The sequence below is a fragment of the Otolemur garnettii genome, unplaced genomic scaffold, assembly GCF_000181295.1.
Source record: "Otolemur garnettii isolate 467f Iridium unplaced genomic scaffold, OtoGar3 scaffold00004, whole genome shotgun sequence".
Classification (NCBI taxonomy): domain Eukaryota; kingdom Metazoa; phylum Chordata; class Mammalia; order Primates; family Galagidae; genus Otolemur; species Otolemur garnettii.
The window spans coordinates 4990507-4996126 of NW_003852399.1; the positions used below are offsets into that span (position 1 = coordinate 4990507).

Here is a 5620-nt window from a genome sequence, read left to right on the forward strand (position 1 = left end):
CATCTGTCCCACACCTTTGCAGGGGCCAGCCAATCCCAGTCAGTCACAGCCACTTGCCCAAATCATCAGATTTCCACTACTGTGGATCATACAGTGCATCTAGCTCACCACCTCCTTGCTGTGCTCCCTGAGCTATGACTCTGGGTAAGATCTCCCCCTGCCAGGTATAACAGTTCTCTCTTTTTCCCCAGTTGTTCTAGGAGAGCTCAGCTGGGCAATCCTCTGGTCAGCCATCTTGTTCTACCCACACGCCCCCAAACTGTGTTATTTAAAAATAACTGTTTCAATAGAAAAAAAAGACTGATCTAATCTGAGTTTTTCAGATTTAAAATATTAAGAGTTGTCTTGGTCTGCTCACCAGACCCTCCCTTCTTCTGGTCTCAGCCTTCAGCCCTATAATTTTACATTCTTAACCTAACTGTAAGGCCCCCAAGGATATAATAAAATAATTATAACAATGATAAAGGTCATTTTGTTTATCCCCATTTAGCAGATTAAAAAACAAAAAACAAAAAAACAAGATACCCTCAAGTTATCAATTGGGCCCACTCACAGTGCTCAGTTTAAATCGTAGGCTTGACTAGCTCCAAAACCTGATTTTTTCCATTTTATTAATATTTCCTATCATTATTCATGTTATCATTATTCACCAGATGCTGAGCTTAGGACCTAGAAAAATTGATGTACTTGATAAATGTGAGATGAATAACTGTCAATTTTTTTTTCCAGGTATTTAAAACACACCAGGTCTCCTTGTCCTTGAATTCATGACTTTTGTATCTAAAAGTGGCAAAGGTGCTCACTTCGGCAGCACATATACTAAAATTGGAACAATACAGAGAAGATTAGCATGGCCCCTGTGCAAGGATGACATGCAAATTCTAAAAGTGGCAAGGGATGCAATCACCACCAACTTCTCCTTTGCAGGAAAATACCAAACACGTTAGATGTTCAACATGCTAAGTTGCTGGTAAGTAACTGGACTATAGGATTACTATATTGACACCCTCCAAAACTAACTTTTTTCCTTCTATTTTTTATTTTTATCTATTTTTTATTTTTCTAATTTCAGATTAACATGAGGATACAAATGGTCAGGTTACATTGTTTGCATTGCTCAGTAAAGTTCAAGTTGTAGTTGAGCCCTTCCCCCAGAGGTTGTGCTGCATACTCTTCCATTGCGCTGTGTTGCTCTGCATTACTGAGATGAGACAGTTAGGAGGGAGCAAAGAGCTCTGTGGGCAGAAGCAGAGATGATATTCAGAATATTTAGTAATGGCTGGGTATTGTCTTAGAATTTTGGCTATTAACAACCAGACTCCACACTGGTGGCAATTACCTATAAGCCAGGGAAATTAGAGGGAAAGTCACATATCATCTAGTGAGTACTGCTGAATACTGCCAATAGAGGACAGAGGAGTTTGTTCACTTAGCAAATGTTTATTGAAGGCCAACTACCTCTTATGCACACTTCTAGGCACAAGCTTATCCAGGCAAAGAAACAGCAAGAAGAAAGAAAGGTAAAAATCCACAAGGAGCGGTGGAAACCTTTCAAAGGTACTGAGGCCAATAGCATGATTCTACCTTTGAATGGAGTATGGAGGATAAACTTGCCAGTTGGCAAAGAAAGAGCAATTTCATTATTTGTGGATCAATATTCCTGGCTGTTATCGCTTTTCTTCCTAAAATTAAAATCCAAATTGATTCAGAGCATTTTCTTACAACTGTAGAAAGTCTCTGACCATGAGCCAGTCCAACTGGTCCAGCCAGTCACCCAAGTCTTCCAGTGATTGTTTTCAGAAACTTTCTGAAAGTTTCTGAAAACACCTGGTGACAGGTGGGGTGTGTTCTCTTCAAGTCACTGAAGCACAAAACCACTTGTGTCTTCTGTTCTCTTCTCTTTGGTTGCCCCTCTGGTCTTGCCAAAATCATATCCACTCAAATTGCAATTCCACGCACTAGCCCAAATGAGCTATTTCTGGCCTCCTCCCACTTTCACACAGCACTTGTTCTCAGCTCAGTCCCAGGAAAGAGTCTGGAAAATCTAGAACTGAACAAGGAAAGGTGATTAGAACCCCACCCTCCTGCACCCCCAAACCCACATTCTAACCAGTTCCAGTTATTTTTCTGCAAATTGAACTCATTGCCATTCTTCCTCCATAACTGCACCCTGAAAGGGTTCTTTTCTGATGACAAAGGTATTACCTGGTTAAACTGAGTCAAAGCCAGGACAGGCCCAAGCAGTGTGAAATAGAGGAAGAACATGACCTTCGGATGCAGACCTGAGTGAGCATGGCTACTAGGGTCGTCCCACCTGTCCTGAATTCTAGTTCCACCACACAATAGATTCCTAGAGCCAGTTACTTAACTCTCTACATCTCAGTTTTCTTGTCCATAAAATAAGATAACATTATTAAATCCAGTTTTGTTGTATTATTTATTATACTGATGATACGGACATATAATTCACCTAGCACAGTGTCTAAAATTATTATTATTACTAGAGTTTCTGTTTATCTATTGCATCCTTCATATGCAAAATAAACTCATCTCAGAATGCTTTCAATGGTGCCTCCCATTCCATGTGGTCTTTTGCAATGTGACCTTGCCACACCTCATCAAGAGGGAGAGTGTATTTCTCTACTCCATTGAATTTGGGAGAACTCCGTGATAGCTTTGACCAATAAAATATAGTAGAAGTAGTTCTGTGCCAGTCTAGCCCTAATTGACCTAGGAGCTGCTTCTTTTTGCTGTCTTGGAAGGAAGCCATCACATAAAGAGTGTGACTACTCTGAGTCCACTATGCTGTGAGAAGTCCAACCCAAGACTTTAGAGAATGAGATGTGACATAAGAAAAGAGAAGGACAAAAAACACTCAGGCACCAAACAAGTGAGTGAAAAAGGCATCTTGGACATCCAGCTCAGTTGAGCCTTCAGGGAGCTCCAGCCCTAGTTACCAGCTGACCACCAGCATGGGAGAAACCTCGGGGAAGAACCACTCAGCTGAGCCCGGCCAACCTACAGAACTCTGCCATGTGAAAATAAGCTGCTGTCTTGAGGCCTTGCACTTCAGGATGATTTATTAGCAATAAGGAAGAAAGCTCTATGATCCCAAACAAGCCGCTTAATCTTTCGAATACTATGTCTTCCCAGTGTCATAGAGAAGGCACAAAATAAATATTAGTTTCTTTCCTATCTTTTATCCAAGGTGGTGGCAGAGATTTTAAATTTCTTTTGCCATTCTCATAAAATATCTTTAGAGGGCGGATTGCTTTCTTCTTAGTTTGACAGACAAGTAGGAAAGCAGAGAGATTTATTGTTGATGCCTCGGAATATTTCCCACCTCTTCTTTGCCAATGGTGACTTAAGCTACCTCTCTGTTGTCACCTCTATATAAAGATGAAAAACCATCTTCCTGAGCTTCAGATTGCCTCTTTATAATCCTACTGGAGATTTCAGAAAGAAAGACACACATTGTGCCCCAAAACCTTCTCTGAAACTCAGGACCTTTCACACCCCAGGCCTTTGTATATTTGTCTCCCTTTAAAAGGGGTAACTTCTTCCAAACTATCACCAGTGTGAACACTGAAAAGAACAGACTGTTTTGGAAATCCCACAGCTATGCATTCCTAGGACTGTGACAATCGTGAGCATCCAGAACTCAGGGAATATTCAATGCATGCAGAAAAGGAGAGTGCCTTGTCTCATAATCATTGGAAAGTTATTATATTTTAAAACCTATTTCTTAAAGAATGCTAGTGGAATCATCACATCACGGTCATCATGGGGCTTGTTTGAAATGAGGATTTCAGACACTTATTGAATCAGAATCTCTTGGAGTGAATGTTGAGAATTTGTATTTTTAACAAGCACCCATAGTGATTATTAAGGGCACTAAAATTTAAGAACCATGACTCTGAATTCTCAGAATTATTTCCATGTTTGATTTTATAACTGTGAAATGGCTAAGACCAGGAACAAAAATATCCAAGAAACATTTGGAAATTCCAGTGCCTTACATGTCTTTTTCACAGAATTAATCCTATCTGTGAACTTCTTCAGAGTTTAAAGGTATTAGCACTCTAGGTGGTTCACTGATCTTTTAAACCTATCTTTGCTTAATCTGTATAAATGTAAAACAAAAATGAGAGCACCTATTATAATTTTCAAGCCTTCAGTGAAAACATTTATTTAAAGGCACGGGGAGGATTCAATGGTGAGGAGTGATTGCTTCTTTCCCAAGTAAAAAAACACTATAAGAACTCATTGCTTATAAGAACTCCATAATGCTGGCTAGGCTTATAAAAGAGCATAGGATCTGGAGGATGACCTTGAAGATATCAGTTAACTTCTCTGAGCCTATTTCCACCTCTGCTGAGGGAACTTCTATGAGGATTACAGAGGGCCACTATGCTGCAGAACTTGCATCATAGTTCAGGTGCACAACTTGAATATCTGTACATGGAAGTACCATGAGTAAGTGAGTCAATGTGTACAAGTATATTGTAATGTGTATGCCATACACTGTGAGGACGTAAGGGATTTTTACACATGAGGTGGTGATCAGATAGAAAAAAATAAGCTTTATTTGGCTCTATAAAAGAGAAACCTGAAAAAGAGATTGTCCATTTGTAAAATTATTAGATTGAAGTCACCGCTCAAATGTAGTATGATAGCTGATCAATCCAAAAATATATATGTGTATATATGCAAATACATACAAACACACACCCTGTACAGGGTACTTTGAGTTCCCTACCAGTACCTAGAATATATTCTCTTTTCCTCTGACAAACTCCTTGATTTCCATTTTTGAACTTACTGCTCCTGTGTCCTCAGGGTGGTCTGAGTAGGACTCCACATTCAGCTACGGGGATGGAGAACATAACTGATACCTAGCCCAATCAAGGTAATCAATTACTACTCCCCTTTCCTCAGGGGAGGAGGGGAGGAGTAAATGAGCCAAGCTAGACTGAATGTCAGGACTTGTGCTGGGAAAGGCTTAGGCTTTTTCTGCTGAACTTCAATTGAGACAAGATAGGACAGGGGCTGTTGCTGCCATTTGTCCTAGGAAAGGTGGGCTCAGAGATGAGGAGGGCAGCTTGAGCCGAGGATCTGGATCTCACTGTGCCTGAGACAGACATTTCAGCAGTGTAAACACATGTTTTTTCTTACACAAGTCTGAGTGGTTTCACCATGCTTAAGACATCATGAAATAAATACCATGCACAACTAGATCCATTGTTTGACCAAGTCTTGTCAAGGTTTCACTTTGTCTGTCTACTTGTTTTTAGTGTATTAAGTATCAGTTGAATTAGGGTGACCATGTAATTCAATAATCCATACAGGGTACTTTAGAGAACGAAAGAGTGCTATTTATATATAGGTCAGGACAAAAGCATAGAGCAAGGCAACTGAGACATATGGTCAGACCTAAGTTTGACTGAATGGTCAGACTGCTGTATTTGAAGATACAGTCAGTATTTTTTCAGAGTGGTTTGTTTTGCAGAGCTCACCACTGTACTGCTGATCCTTAGAACAATGTCCAGCACAAAGTAGATACTAAATATTTACTTGATGAATAAAATATTTCAGAAACATTTTGGAATATTTATTCACA

General features: G+C 39.8%; 1 non-coding gene across 1 annotated transcript; it reads left to right on the top strand.

Annotated features, from left to right (window-relative positions):
* The first annotated feature begins 795 nt into the window (after positions 1 to 795).
* On the top strand, positions 796 to 903 carry LOC111728165. The gene has a single exon (XR_002775550.1). It is a non-coding gene; the product is annotated as a U6 spliceosomal RNA (small nuclear RNA).
* The last annotated feature ends 4717 nt before the right edge of the window (positions 904 to 5620 follow it).